Source organism: Heliconius melpomene, chromosome 13, assembly GCF_056956725.1.
Source record: "Heliconius melpomene rosina isolate 202511_hmr_F chromosome 13, ASM5695672v1, whole genome shotgun sequence".
Classification (NCBI taxonomy): domain Eukaryota; kingdom Metazoa; phylum Arthropoda; class Insecta; order Lepidoptera; family Nymphalidae; genus Heliconius; species Heliconius melpomene.
Genome location: NC_140401.1, coordinates 12,837,493 through 12,853,179, shown reverse-complemented (window position 1 = coordinate 12,853,179; position 15,687 = coordinate 12,837,493). Strand labels below are relative to the sequence as shown.

Below are 15,687 nucleotides of genomic sequence, written 5' to 3'. Positions count from 1 at the left end.
GTGGTTGAGTTTTTTTTTTTGTACGGTATATTTTTTCATATAGCGATGATGGTAGGCGAAAATTAATATTAAGATACTCTGTTATCCACTTTAATTGAATGTTCGGGACGATACATATTGAATGGCGGAATTCAACGCAGCGCTTTATTTACGGAAACGAGAAAATTAAAATAATTTAAACATATTTGTTTCCTCTAGCAGCCATCCAGTGCATTAAGTTATACTAGACCAAACTTATTTGCTTTAAGCTATTAACTATAATTTATTTGCTTATATTAAAGCTTTACCTGTCAATATAAATATACAATATTAACAGTATACCTATGATGGTTTTTTGCTATTGTTGGAAATCGAACTCATAATCTAATGCGCTTACAGTCCCACACTTGGCCCTTGTGCCACGACTGGCAACAAATATTAAATTACTAATAATATTATCTTGTTGTTTCAGGATTTTCGAAGTTCCTGTATCAATTGAAATAAGGTAAGTTACTATAAACCATTTCTATTTATTTTTAAATCAAATTTGTATAAAAAATTACATCGCATTATCTAGTATTGTAAAAATTATCATGTTTTTTTAAGCGGGAAGAAAGCTTACATTTTGATCATATTTTGTCCACTAAAATCCAAGATCTAGTCTAGTGGTGGTCGGTGGTTGCAACACCACAAACGTCTCAAAATTGGACGGTGCATGTAGAACAGAGTGTCTTAACAGAAGGTTCCCTCTAGCAACCTAGTTAAATGCAGAATACAACGTGGACAAAAAGTATTATAAAATTAAAGAACCCACTATCATCAGCACAGCAGTCACTACACCAACATATATAAAAACCTTCTTCCAATGGATAGACATTCGAGGATTTCGGTCAAAAAATCAATTTGATATCCTCAATAGTAGAAATCCCCTTTCCGCTCTAACACCGCGTCGTCCCCACATTATCGCATTTCTGTCGTACCGTGCTGTCTTTCAAAATTTCCGACTGACCAACTCTCGAGAATTGTCCAATCGAACTTTTTCCTTTTCAGTAGATATGAGCCGTGCTAGTATTTTATTGCTTAAGTTCTTTGAATTTATTTTACTTAAGCCTGGTAGGACAGGAAATGTGGGAAAAATATGACTGTTTAATACTTTTTAGTTAATCTGTGGAGATGAATTTAATTAAATTTGACATAAATATTTAATTTTAATAATAATGTTTTAATGTTAGTTTAGCTTCGAGAATATTTATAGCAGGGTAGGCAGAGGGAACCTAGTGCTAAGACACTCCGTTTACCATGTTACTTTAAATCTTAGTTTTTTTTGTTTTAGTGAGTTATTCCTTTACAGTCGGACGCTGCGTTATGCCGCTGCCCCACAACGGCTTAAATAAAAATAATTTATATATTTTTTTTATCAGCTTCACGCTGTATCCCGCACACAGCAAGGTAGACAGAAGGACCCCAGTTTTAAGACACTTCCGTTCCCTACTTTCCGACTAATCCTCGAAGCATTACCTGTTGAGTGGCGAAACTCAACGCCGCGCAATGCTTCGTTACCAGCGCTAGAAAAAGAAAATGTTTCATTTCCCCGAGTGTTCCTGTTGATAATTACACGCTTGTACATCTACGCCACAAATGGCTAAGAAGTTTGAACTTTGTACAGAATAAAGCTAAAATAGGCTATTTGGCGCCAAATAAACCATTTTTATTACAAATACATATGGAAATCTCATATGATAAATGATATTTCATCTTCATTTATTTTTTTTATAAGCTTGCTTAATTACGTTCATTACTGGTAATGGCTTAATTGTGTGTATTATATTTATCATACATGATTAAATTAATTTAAAAATTATATCAGGTTAAGTGGATATAGATTGGTTTTTTCCCTTTTCATACTATATTTATACTTTTTTTTTATTTTGTCATCTTGACGCATTATTCCACTTTATGAAGAAGGAGAAACAAAGAAACTAATGAAAATATCATCTTTCTACGTTTATCGCCCGAATTTGAGATTTGGCATAGGTGCAGGGAAATGGAAATCAATTAAATGTAGTTAAGGATTCATGCTATAGTGCTTGCCAGGGTTCGTTTTCGGTCCGAATTCATATTATTATATGAGAAATATTCTTAGTTATTACTTTATTTTATTAAAATAAATATAAAAGTATTTGAACCCACAACCATCAAGTACTAATAGTTACATATTAAATCAATTCCAAACCTATATAAATTAAATGGCGGTGATAATCGCTCGTTCGATCATAACAGATGCGGTGATTCCAAATTACTCGTGCCATCCGCTAATGGCCGTTAGAGCTCTTACTTACTTACGTAAGGCGGGTTTTAGATATGTTTTAGTCTATTTGCTCTTTATTTTTCATTTCTCTGCCGTTTTAAAAGAGAATGTAAACTTGTAAGAATTTAAATGAAATATTTTTTTAGCCTTACATAGATATGGCAGATGTCCTATCTGTGATACCCTGTATATGGCAGAGAGAGAGAGAGAGAGAGATAGGGCACCTAAGAGGCAATCAAATCCATAACCATCGCGTATATAGTCAAGTCGTTTCAACCTTTACAACAATTTTTTTAAAAAATATTAAGTTTTCTAAATAATCCAATCGGAATAATTTAAATTTTCTATACAGGTATTTAAGTATGTTTTTACTTTCCATATACATATAATATGCAAATGGATAATGTATAAGAGACCTTAAAGTAACAGTGTTCACGTTTATTTGGATTTCAAATTAGCAACACCTGTTGGTGCCCCAGAGTTCTCGAAACGTCCTGATAATTTGTGTATTTAATGTAAATTGCAAGACCCAAACGCTGTGCTGGCGGGATGAAGTTCTTTATTTTAATTTGAGATTTGCTCTATTATCTATATATATAAAAGGACTTGTCCTCACTGACTGAGGTAAGACGCACGCACAGCCGTAACCGCTGTGCGTAGAAACGTGAAATTTGGACAGATGTTTACTTTCGTAATCTGGACATCCACTAAGAAGGGGTTTTGAAAAATTTTAACCCTAAAGGGGTGATATAGGGGTTGAAAGTTTGTATGGAAAAAAATTTAAATCGGCACCGATTCTTATAAAATTTGAAATTTATACTCTTAAAAATATTTCATTGGACACCTGTTTCATGGTTTTCTCGAATTCTCCCCCTAAGGGTGCAAATAAGGGGTTGAAAGTTTGTATGGAAAAATTCTAAAAACGCCACTGCTTTTATAAAATTTGAAAGTTAGACTCTTAAAAATATTTAATTGAACATGTGTTTCATGGTTTTCTAGAATTCACCCCCTAAGGGTGCAAATAAGGGGTTGAAGGTTTGTATGGAAAAATCTTTAAATCGCCACTGATTTTTATAAAATTTTAAATTTAGACTCTTAAAAATATTTCAATGAACACATGTTTCATGGTTTATTAGAATTTACCCCTAAGTTAGCTAGCAAGCGAAGCTGCGCGCGTCTGCTAGTATTTGTATATATTTGTAGAGGTGTATTCGCTACCTTTTAGTGTTAATTTGTATGTTGATTTTTTTTAGCCTCACGCTTTATCCAGGGTACCAAGATAGCAGGGTAGGCAGAAGGATCCTGGGGACCTAGTGTTTAGAAACTCCGTTCCCATTAAGACCCTTCCGTTCCCCAGTTTTCGTCGAATTCTGAAGGTGTTACCATGCTGTACCATGTTACTAGAACGATGAAACGAAAATATTAAGCATTTTATTTCCTCGAGTATATCTAGCACAAAATACTAACGAAAATAATATATAATGATTATTAAAATTCTATCGTATATCGATTTATAGCACAGAATAACTTATCTAAAAGCCAAACAAACATAATAAGGCCAAAATATTTTAAACCTATTTTATATTCTTATTAAAAGAAGAACAATTATTATTTTTTAACAAAAATATTTACAATTGTACCTTCAAATAAATAACAATTAAAACCCTCCACTCCTAGGTGTTTAGTTTGTTTAAACACAAATTCTTGCTGTACCAATAAAAGTAATCCTCTTGCTTATAAACGAGACTTACCCTTACAAAAGACAAGGGGCAGAGGAAATTAAGAAAGTTTAATGAAAACATCGTCTACCATCTAAGAAGGGGTAGATAGATGAGGTATTTAATGTTCAGATGAAATATTGTTTAGGGATGATCGATCTTGGTTATTAAAAGCGAGGATGGTAATGAAAATCGTGATAAGAAATTGTTTGACTTTGTGCCGGGTTGACAACCCTATGGTGAAATAGAGAGGGGCTCTAATTAAAAAAGGAACGATTTTGGTTCAAATTATATTTGAATGGCTTCTAAATAGGAGTTTATTGGTTTGTTAATGTTAAAAAAAAGTAGAAAAGCAGGGAACAGTATATATTTTGACTAGATAACTCAAATTGTACGCAAAATAAAAAGTCTAAAGTTTAATTTAAAGTAGGTATAAAATAAAGAATATTATATGTAAAATCTAACACCTACCCACCTACTATAAAAAAAATAGAATTATTAAAAAAATGTACTTTTAATAAATCTACTAAATATTTATTAAAAATGTAAAAAATAAAAATACGCGGCGTTGATTTTTCAATTTTAAAACAGAAATCCGGATTACAGAGGTCGAAAGATGATTTTAATGGAATGAGTGATGACTCTTGATTGCGACTCGTACAAATGCCTGTACTGGTGTATAAATGGTATTGTTTTCTTTTTATATATATGTTTTTGTACGTTTGTTCGTCAAAGACAAATAGCTGATTTCATAACCCAAAATGCAATGTCTCGAAAATAGCGGTGCATGGGGAACGGAGTGTTTTAACACTAGGTTCCCTCTGCAAATCATGCTATCAACAGGAAAAAAGTGAAGCCAAGAATAAAAAATCTTAAAACACTACATATCCTTTAATCGATTTTCTCCACTACGAACAATCTTCTACGTACTTGAACTCCATATGTAACTTTTAGGCGACTTATGGACAATATGGTTTCGACGTTCCATAAAAAGAACTTTTATTTGTCGGAAATAGTGAATGTTCGGAACTTCTTTGGAACTTTCTTCCGGTATATTGAACTATGATTGCAGTTTGTAAATATTATTTCGCTACAATAAAGCTGAGAGAGCTTTTTATTAAGCTTATGTCAATCGTAGTTTTTTTATCTTTGCCCATCTCTTGTATTCGGGAAATTAGGCAGAGAAAAGTTTATGTTAAAACACTTTCTGCCTATTTTAAAGATGTAGAGTAATAGATTCACTAAAGCTTTTTATACAATCAGTTTAGAAAATCTAAGCATTTTAAACTTTATGTAGTGAACTAAAAAAGTGTCTGGTCTGGAGGCGTTGCGTGTTGAATGGCGGCTCTCAACGCTGCAATTTGCCTCGACATCAGAGCGAAGAAATGAAAATACAAATTCTTCGATCCCCAATCGGGGGAAAGAATTCTCCGAGTGGGAATCGAACCCACAACCAGCCACGTTTACAGTCACACACATGTTTCTATAAGCCACGACTGGCCTCAAACGTCTATATATAAATACAAATTATAATTTCTGTATGTAAATATTTATTTTGTATAGTTACATATAACTATAAACATAGAATAGTATTTTCCTTCGTACGACGTCGTTAGAACTGCCGTTAAGACAGTGCCAATGAAACCAAGCAAAGCGGTAATGTCTAGAAAACAGTCTTGAAGCTAAATACCCTAAGTATGCGTACTTACGAGATGTTCGTTGTTTGTATTATGCTGGAGAATTTAACTAAGCTATTTGATTATATGTTGAATTTGTATTATGTGTATTTAATAATATATATATATATATATATATATTATATTCTTTATAAAATCCGCTCAACTTAATGACTTTCGCTGTATTTAGATTTATCTTTATATTAAGGCTTTTCAAGAGAAACCGTGGCGTTGAGTTCCGCCTCTCTATATACAATGTCTCTCTCAATGATAGTGGAGAACGAAGTGTATTAACACTAAGCTTCCTTTCGCTTGCCAGCCATATGTACGATACAGTTTGAAACAAAAAAATATAACATTAACATATACGACAGCGTTATTTATTTCAATAAGTTAAGAAATATTACATTGCAAGTGCATATGATGCGTCAAATGCAACTCGTGGGAATAATATTACGACACACGCTATAGCGCAACACCGGTGGCATAATACTCTTAGGTATATATGCAGTTATTGCATAGATACTTTTAAACATATTTGAAATATAAAGTTTTGAGTAATTGTTAGTAAAGATGGTCTTTTTAATTTCGTAATACAATTTATTTTTGTATTACGAAATTCAAGAAAACTCATCATCACAAACGAACAGACATACATTACGCGATAAAAATATAACCCTCCGTTTGAGCTTCGCCGCAGTCGAGTAAAAAGATATTAAATTGACATTTCTCTTTGTAAAAAATTATTTCAAAACATAATATAATTTTATTTATTAGAAAATTCAATACCAGACAATGTAATTTTTGTCACGGTATTACTCTGACAATAAGTCAGTGCCACCTTTTGTTAAGCGAAACCTAGCTTTTAGCTTTTAGGTACAATGATTCAGTTTATTTTACTTTAGAAAATTGTTTTAGTCATTTCTTGTTTTGAGTAAATATTTCAAAGTCACGAGTGAACTATACAGCTTTGTATATTGTATTTAATTAATTAATGTATGCTTTTATTACTTTTTTGGCTTTTTTTTATGGAAAAGACCGCCGCCCACGACCCCGTGCAACACCAAAGGAGCTATAGCTTTACGCTTACAAAATACAGCAGTGTTAGGACACTCCGTTCCCCACGCAGCGCCCAATTTTCGAAACATTATGTGCTTAGTGTCAAAACCCACTGCTGCACTTTGTTTTGTTAACAGAGTTAATTAATAAAAAATCATTCCCCCGAATGCGAATCGAACCCACTACTCTAAAAGTTCTTCCTTTTCTTTTAAAAGTTTCTTTAATCAAAATTACTTGCTAGTCTAAAACACGTCAAAACAAACTTTATAATTTATCATCGCTTAGATACAAACTAACTTCCAGAACTTCCAGATTAAGTTTATAAATTAAATGTCCTTTTACTCGCTAATAGTCGAGTAAACATTTGTCGATATCCAAATGTGTTAACGGCTCCGCTGTAACCAATTACAGTGATTAAGCATTTCAAATGGTTTGAAAATTTAATTTAAATCTTTAAATTGAAAATTTCTCTCCCTCTCTGTTGAGTACGTTATTTAACTTATTATGTGTGAGTGTAAAAGTGACGGCTTTGAGTTCGATTCTGTTCAGGGTAATGATATTTTCTTTTTCATTTTGGTCACAGAAAACTCTTTTTTCAGCTTCACGCTGGATCACGCATGCAGCAGGGTAGGCAGAGAGAACCTTGTGTTCAAACACTCCGCTCTCTACCTTCCTCCGAATTCTGGAGCCATTGCGTGTTGAGAGGCGAAACTCGACGCCCCTTGAGCGAGCTTAAGAAAATAATTAATTTCCCAGAGTGGGAACAGAACCTATAACCGTAGTGTTAATAATTAGATAATGTGCAGAACTTATCTTCTATTTAATTATTTCAAGAAATTATATTTTGAAAATGAACCTAACAACAACAAAAAAAACTTCTGTACGGGTGAAAATCAAACTCACAACTATCCTTTTAATTTATATCAATTGCTTTCCATCAGAGTCAAGTCACCTACATACAGTTTTTTCTCTTTAACGACTTACGAACTATGAAATTTATTTTTATTGAACAATATAATATATCAGCTAATGAGTACAAAGACATTTTTATAGCTTCAAATAAATTTACTATCGTCGTAAAGCTATTTACTTTGAGATAGGTTATGGTCGCGCTGCTATATAAATAACCTACAAGTAATAGTGTAAAATATATTTTTAAACTTCATATGTTATTATGAATTGTTATTTGATGACATATTTTTAGATGCAAAAGGTAAATTAGCTGTAATTTTGTTAAACTAAATTTTAGTTTAACTTTATAGAAGCGAAGCTTGTGATTAAAACGCGATAGTTGTGAGTTCAATTCTCACTCAGAAATTGAATCAATTAATATTTTCATTTCATATTCTCATGACTCTAAGTGTCTTAATAGAAGGTTCCCTCTGACAACGCTACTATAACCTTCATGCAGTGTGACGCTATAGAAGGATAGCCACTCAGTTTTTCGTTTTCCGGCTGAATTTAAGTTATTGTGTTTTTGGGTGGATTACATGGTGACTAAATACCACGATTTGTCTTACTAGAGCAGGGGAAAACATATTTAAATCACGCTATATCCTGCCCACAGCAGGGTAGGCAGAGGAACCCTAGTGTTAAGAAACTCCTTTCCCCACTTTTTGCCGAATTCTGGAGGCATTGTGTATTGAGTGGCAAAACTCAACGCGGCGCTTTGCCTCGACACCACAATGAAGAAATGAAAATATAAACGTAAATAAATATTTCACTTCCTCGAATGGGGATCGAACCCACAACTGTCGCGTTACAGTCACACCTTCATGCCGCTGCGCCATAACAGCCTCAAACATATTTTATTACTTAAATGTGGTCAAACCATTGTGGGGTTGGTTGCCAAAAGCCTTTAAAATCAGAAGTTAACCATAACCTCTCATCAGATTATGGATATTGAATGGGATTCAAATTGACCACTGTCGTTTATATCCCAAGAGCAGTAGCCAATTTTTTTTATATAATGGCGTTCCAAAGTCGTCTTTATAGATATATTTATCGATTTGTCGACTAACCCTAATTAATTCTAGTAGAGAAGTTAACGACTATTTATTATATATCTCTTGTATAAGAATTTATGGCGAACTTACATTCTTTAAACCTTAAATATATATTAGATTTTTAAATGTATACAAATAAAATCATTTGTTTGGTTGACACACCAATCTCAGGAACTACTGGTTCGACTTCACATTTTTTTTGTAGCACAAAACGATGCGTAAATCATGACGAAAAATGAATTATCTATTTATTTACAAGTATAATAGATATAGATCATTCACCTTCATTATCAAAGTGTAAACATAAGATATGCTTGTTTATAGACATATACTCTCTCGCTATATTAACAAGGCAGAGCGCGGCGTTCCGCAACACCATACGTAATGCGTCTAATCAGTGGAAAATGGTGAACGGAGTGACTTATCACTAGGTTCCCTCTTCGTAATCCAGCGTACAGTAGAATTACCAGTTTTCATTTTTTTTTGTTCTTTTTTTACCTTAACCAAGTGAAGAAGAATAAGATAAACTTATTGACGCAGTGATGTGGTATTTTCAATACTTCGTGGGAATTGTAATTAGTATTTGCGTATACTGCCGGTATTTTTGATGTTATGTGGTTAAGTATATTAATGACGAAAGACGGACAGATGGGCATACAAGAATGCGGAATGCATATTAAAATTAAAATGACGTCATTATGGTGCAGCGGCATCTGATTGTAATCACGACGATTGTGATTTCGATGATTCTTCTTCACTCGGGGAATTTTTTTTTTGTCATTTGTTCTCTCTGGTAGCAACATAATGTGCGGCGTTGAATTCCGCCACTTAAAACGCAATGTCTCGAAAATTCGATGACCTGTCTGTCTGTCTATTTGTTAGTGAAATGTCTTAATAGTGTGAACTTAAGAAAATGTATTTTATTCGGCTTCTTATAAAAACTGTATTAAAATATGTATTTAAATATTTTTTTTATAGACAAAATAATTTTAACATCAAAATATCTATTTCTCAATACCAGTCTCACATATGTGTGTACGTTTGTACATATTACACCACAGCTACATTAAAAACACAGCCAGTATACGCAAATACTGGTTAATTATAAATTATTCACACGCAGTATCGAATCCAATACATTTATGTAACTCCACTTTACGAGGCACGTCACTAAACGTAATCGTTTGGTAGTCGCTTATCGAGGACTGTGTGAGCGGTTGTGTTCAAACGGGAAACTTACTCTGTTGTATTGTGTCATTTTTGTAAATTTAATTTTGTGTATTTTTGTGTAGTGGCGAGCATTTTTTTTTTGTGGGATTTTTTTGCAAGGATTTTTGTGTTAAGGTATTGTTTTTTTGTGTTGAAAGTATGCTAGGTTAAGTATAGAAGTTTGATTGACAGTTCATTTTAACTACGCGTGTACTGTAGATATTGCAGTTGATTTTGATAATTTTGTATTTGATTAATGGGAAAGAGTTAATGGTACATGTAATGGGTTTTTGTTGTTTTTGCTTCGTATCACCTTTAAGTTAAAAATAAGCATGTTTTGTATTTAACTCTGATTATAATAATATTAGGATGCTATTATGCATATTCTGAGAAATGAGATATTTGGTAAGATTAAACATCTTAAGTAATTATTATTATATTAGATGATATTTAATAATATTTACTCAGTAAGTTATTTATTAGTATACTTACCCAATAATTTATAAATAATTATAACATAATGTGAATTGGAAAGTCATATATCATTTTAACTTATTCTGGAATTTCCTCTTACAAATCTATGTAGGTACAATCTATAAATATTTGTTTTAATATTTTATCATTCTCTTTGAATATATATATAAAACTTGTGATAAAAAAAAAATATATAGATTTTTTTTTGGAGAAAGCGTAAAACATGAACGTAGCGGGGTTCGAACCGCACCTCTTAGAATACGTCCAAGCGCTCTGACCACTGAACCTACGCTATTTGTTTACTTGTATGTTCTTATATTGTAATTTTTTCTATCATTAATATGGGAAAACATTTTTAAATGCTAAAAATTGCTTTCTTTAAACTTTGTAACTAGGTATAAAGATAAAGAAAGATTTATTTATTTAAAAAGAAGCTTCAATAATTTTAAAGTAGAATTTACATAATAGTAAAGTTAAAAAACGTTTATATTCATAATAATTTCCTTTCTGCCCTCCAGTTATAGGAGGCCAATAATTAAGGTCGATCACGGCATTTTGCAATTTTCTATATGCACATGCGGGAATGCTAATCTAATATGGCTATAATCTTTTATTTTTTTGCACTTTAGCTTCGTTTGCCTGGACCTTACGAGTCTAAAATATAAAATTCTATTTGTTCCTGGTACTAAAGGAATTTCGAGAAATCCTCTTCGCTCCCCTACTCTCCACAAGAAACCAATATTTTTTTCTATGCTGCGTAATGTATGTTGTCTATCGGTCACTTAGTAACAGAAGAGATTTATTTGTACATAAATTTATAATATATTTAAACATGGTTATAAAAGGAAAAATACTCTATCAGGCCGTCCCTAGTAGATCCCAGTGTTTATAGGTATTAATTATAAAATTATAATAATTAATTTATACTCTATATTTTTCCAACACACATTCATTGATACAGTTAGAGAGTACTACGTCTTTAAGCTGGCTCTTTTTATTTTAAAAAAAAAGTCAAGATAAAAGTTAAAAATATATATATATATAAGCGTCTCCATTTTATATATCTATACAAAGTTAAAAATATACTTTGAATCCCATAACTTTAATTAAATTACAGAAAACCCTTTAAAATTCCAAAATTCAATTACACAGACCGCACACTCAACAGAATAGAATTATCGCACTCTCGGCGAGACAATAAGTTCAACCGTAAACATTATAAATGAATTATACGAGTATATGGTGTATCTGTATAAAAGTGTCCTAACCCAAAAAAATAAGAAATTACCGATTTTTTTTGTTTAAATAATGTTATTCTTAAACCCATAAAAGAAGGGAACGTGGGAACCTAGTGTTACGGGACTGCGTTCCCAATTAAACACTTCTGTTCTCTACTTTCCCCTTATTTGGCCTATTTTTATCATTTATGAGAAATAGCCACGTGATAGGCATTGTATAATAAAAAATCCTAAGTAGACGTGGGACGTTGGAATTCGACACATAACAATCAATCTGTGTAGTGTATTAAAAAACCGGGAAATCACATAAATTTTTACTTAACTCACTTTTATTTAAGGCGATGTGTTATATTCATGTTTTCCTGGTTAGGTTTTTTCGGAACAAAATATGTTATGGAGGGTTACCTCCATAAAACATCTCAATTGAACCGAGAGGGTAAGGATCTTTGTTAATTAATTGAAAATGTATATTTATATGTTTGTTTGTATAAAAAAATAATTATATTATTACTTAAAATGTATTGTTAAAAACTTAAAAAGGAGGTGGTTCTCAATTCACTGATTTCTCAACCAATCGTTGTATAAATCTACGCAATGAACTATTAATATTTGCTTTATGTATTTTTAAAATAATATTAAAGCGATCGATTGGCAGAGATTAGACTGATTCGTCACTACTCGAACTATAAAGATAACACTGCAACGTTTTAAATTATTAAAATATTTAAATATAAAAATAATTAAGCAGCTTTAAATGTAGTTAAAAATAAATTAAAAGCTTCTCAGAGTTTAATGGGTACCCATTACGATCTCGATGTTGAATTAATTATAATTGCGATTTACGACCCCTAAACTTGGGATAAGCCCTTTGAAATGTACCTCTACCTCCAGTACCTTGAGTTTGAGATGTGAAGCTACCGGTATTTGTTGTAATAGATATCTAAGACACGTATAATGTTAACTACTGCCATATTTTCTTAGATTAATGAACTAAAATCAAAATTTCTGCTTCACGCTGTATCCCGCACACAGCAGAGTAGGCAGAGGGAACCATTGTGTTTAGACTCTTCGTTCTCCACTTGTCGCCAAATTCAGGAGGCATTGAGTATTGAGTGTTGGAACTCAATGAAGCGCCTTGCCTGGACACCAGAGCGAAGGAAATGAAAATGTTCGAAGGAAATGAAAATGTTTTTAATTTTATTTCCTCGAGGAGAGATCGAACCTACAACTGGTCGCGTCTTATAACTGAAACTTTCTCGCTCTGGTCACAAGGCAACGCGCGGAGTTTATTTAGTTAGATTTAAGACTTCAAGGTTACATTCATTTACTTATACATTCATTTACCTATTCATTTCACGAATTCCAAAATAGGAAAAAAATAACATGATCAGAAAGATGGATTTTAATTACCTAATAAAATTGAATCTCAATCAAATCCCTCCCCCAGGAGTTAATGTTTATTTCGAACACTGTTGCCGCCGAGAATATCTTTTCAATTATTAAACGTGCCTTTTGTACAATTATTCAAAATACCCTGAGGTTTCTATGGTTTGAGCGAAAGGTTTAATTTAAAAAAATTAGGTTAGTTTCATTTTATTTCGAATTCAACGAGAAGAAATGCCACGTTTCTTTCGTTAATTTTTGTTTGAGATAAGGAATTTAAAATGAAAGCAGAATTTTGTTATTAATTAGCAATGTAAATTGAAATTGTTTTTATAATGACATATTTTATAAAAAAAATAAAAAAATATTGGTTAAATTATTTATTTGTTAACTACGCCGATTCTATGATGAGTAGTAATTAAAATTAGGCGGAATATCTTAACACTAAGTTTCCGCCCCTTATTTTGCTGTATGCGGGATACAGCGTGATTCAATAGTGACGGAAGCCGCAGCTAAGTAACGACACACTTGACTATTTTCGTAACGCTAATTAGAAATATCTTAGAGAGAGGTAAGGGCACTTTGGTGTGCAGCGAATATATTTTAATGGTTAACAAAATGTTTATAATCTGTCACTTTTTTAATAAAAAATATACTAATTAACTATAACTTTTGTTAATCTATAATTATAAATATTTTATTAAGATGCTTTAGACATACGAGTATATATTATAAGGCCTGAGCATGTAGCAGACCGTGCAGAGAGATATCTTTAAAACACTTTGTCCAAATTCAAGACACTTTGTGTTGAGTGGCGGAACTCAACCGCACTTTATTTTATCAAATCGGAAAAATAGAAACAATTAATCCTCCGTCTTTACAATCAAAGCCGTGGAGCCAGCGCTAACAAAACTATCTAGTTTCATCTGAAATTGAACGTATATTTAAATAGAATCCATAGAGCGACCGTCGAAGTCTCTATAATTTTAATTAAAAAGCCAATGAATAATATAATTTCAAACGAATAACCAATTTAATTTATTCATCACTTATTAGCTGAGAAAATATTGGAAATTTTATAATTGAAGTATGAAAGTGTGAGTTTTTTCTTGAAAATTTAAAAAGCCCTGAAGTGATTTTGCTTTTTTAGAGGTAAGGCTATTAGTTACTACTTATTTTTAAACGACTATAATATTTTTCTTAATTTTATTTTATTATATTTACTAAAGAGTAATAATATTTATAAAAAAAGAAGCTTAATAAATTATTAAATTAACTTTTTAACACAATAGGTTAGACTTCTTTTCCAGATATTGAATGACAGAACTCAACGCCGCGTTGAGATACAAATATATTCCAAAATATAACTATTAAACTATTAATAAATCTGCCTACTAGATACATCATGCAGCTTGAAACTACAAAAATATTTGTGTTAAAAAAATATGGTATATAAAATGAAGGTACACGTTGATGTGCATATGATAGAATCAAGATTTTTTAACTTCACACTTTAGGTACTCTCCCGCACAACGCAGAGAAGGCAAAGGGAACCTGACAACTTAGTTTTAAGGATACTCCCATCCCATTAAGACATTTCTGTATCCCAGATTTTTTTTTCGAATTTGTACTAAGCAGCTATACTAAGCGCATTTGTTCTTAAAAAGGAAAATGAAAATAATGGATTCCCCTAAGTAGGAATCAAATCTCAACAATGCCGTTTACATTCAGACGGTATTCCACTGCGTCACAATAGCCTATGCATTTACAATTACTTTATATATTTACAATTGTTATTGCGCTAGTTTCACGACATTTTAAAATTAATTAATTAATTTTAATTAATAAAATATCGTTTACAAAGTGACAATCACGATGAAATGAAATAATTTTCAGTTCAGTTATCGGTGTCGTTTGAAGCAAGCGACATCAATTAAATCACTTAAGTGGGTATCAAAGGGTCGTACACTGTAGTGGAGCTTTTATTACCTATCTATATAATAGTGCTTGAAAATTTTATGTTAAATGTTTATTTTTATAAGTAATTCCTTGTAGTCGTATACTGAGGCATGATCAGGTCCAAAGTTGCAACGGTTGGGGGTTCGATCCCCACTCGGGTAATGAATTATTATTTATGAATATTTTTATTTCTTCGCTCTGGCATCAAGGTAAAAAGCCTGGCGTAGCCTCGAATAATTCAGCTGAAAGTGGGGAACGAATTGTCTTAACATTAGGTTCCCTCTGCCTACCATGCTATATGTGGGCTACAAAGTGAAATTGATAAAGTAAGAATTTATTAACTCGTGATGGTAGCGAAATTTAATGGTTTTTATTTCTTTGATTGTTAACGCGATTGTAGTGGGATCGATTTTTAATCTTGAATATTAATTATTTTTGTTTTCCCGCTCTCGTTAACAAGACAAAGCGCGGCGTTGAGTATCGCGTTGTTTATCTCTACACGTAACGTCTAAAAAATTTGACGATACGTTTGGCATGGATTGTCTTAAAACTCGTCTCCCTGCCTAAGGCAGAGCCGTATGTAGGATGTCCAATAAGAACAAGTCACAAAATTTTGTCACCACTGCCTTTATTTTTATTGTAGGTACCTCTATTTTATTGTATTTACTAACACTTTTG

At 32.1% G+C, this 15,687-nt stretch overlaps 1 protein-coding gene across 5 annotated transcripts in view; it reads left to right on the top strand.

Moving 5' to 3' along the window:
- The window catches only part of brat (tripartite motif-containing protein brain tumor), a 349,175-nt gene that overhangs the window by 69,460 nt on the left and 264,028 nt on the right, over positions 1–15,687 (top strand). For 3 of the 5 annotated variants that reach the window (XM_085196078.1, XM_085196077.1, XM_085196081.1), the window contains exon 2: positions 452–484. The gene's annotated coding sequence lies outside the window, so the exon portion shown is untranslated. Of the gene's footprint in view, positions 1–451; positions 485–9,931; positions 10,091–15,687 lie in introns of those variants that run through there. The other 2 variants (XM_085196082.1, XM_085196080.1) reach the window with 1 other exon arrangement.